Source organism: Diaphorina citri, unplaced genomic scaffold (assembly GCF_000475195.1).
Source record: "Diaphorina citri unplaced genomic scaffold, Diaci psyllid genome assembly version 1.1 scaffold30927, whole genome shotgun sequence".
NCBI classification, from domain to species: Eukaryota; Metazoa; Arthropoda; class Insecta; order Hemiptera; family Psyllidae; genus Diaphorina; species Diaphorina citri.
The window spans coordinates 1-670 of NW_007408264.1; the positions used below are offsets into that span (position 1 = coordinate 1).

A 670-nucleotide genomic window follows, 5' to 3' on the forward strand; every position below is an offset into this window, starting at 1 on the left:
TGTTGTTCTCCTTTCTTTCAGAATCAATTGAGAAGATTAAATTTGGAATCAATAATTAGAACAATTATATCCATATTACCAAGGACCATCTAGGTCAAGCAACAAATCGGATAAATGGGAGGAAAAAATCCCAACTTCTCAAGATAATGTTGGAGGAAAATGACGAATCTTCCTTCCTGATACAGCTCACTGTAAGTGGTAATTCTACCAATAATGTGAAGGTTACTAATAAGAAGGTCCTCAAAATAAGTAGAACGAACTTGTGAACTGGGCTATAAATTGTGGTGTCAACCATAACCAGTTAAATCATTTACTTAAAGTTCTACATAAGTACATACCAAATTTGCCCTCAGATAGTCGTTTGTTACTAAATTCCTTCCTCTGTTATTCAAATTTATGAAGTAAAGGACCTCTCTAATATATTAGCGTACAGAAAACTTGATGATCTCTACAAAAAATGTTTTTTTCTCAAGTTTGATGAAAAAATTGTGATCATCCCATCCCACTCATACATGCAAAAGTTTAGGTGGTGTCAATTTTTTCCTAATAATTAAGAGTACCTATAACATAATGCTTCTTCATACCTCCTGTATTAAAATAAACATGTTTTTTTTTTATTTTGAGTTCACTACTAAATCTTTGTCTATTTATTTCAGTACGTGTAGAAATG

General features: G+C 31.6%; 1 long non-coding RNA gene across 1 annotated transcript; it reads left to right on the forward strand.

Moving 5' to 3' along the window:
• Positions 1-10: 10 nt before the first annotated feature.
• Positions 11-434, forward strand: LOC113473432. Its single transcript, XR_003395407.1, has 2 exons — positions 11-236; positions 332-434. It is a non-coding gene; the product is annotated as an uncharacterized LOC113473432 (long non-coding RNA).
• Positions 435-670: the final 236 nt, after the last annotated feature.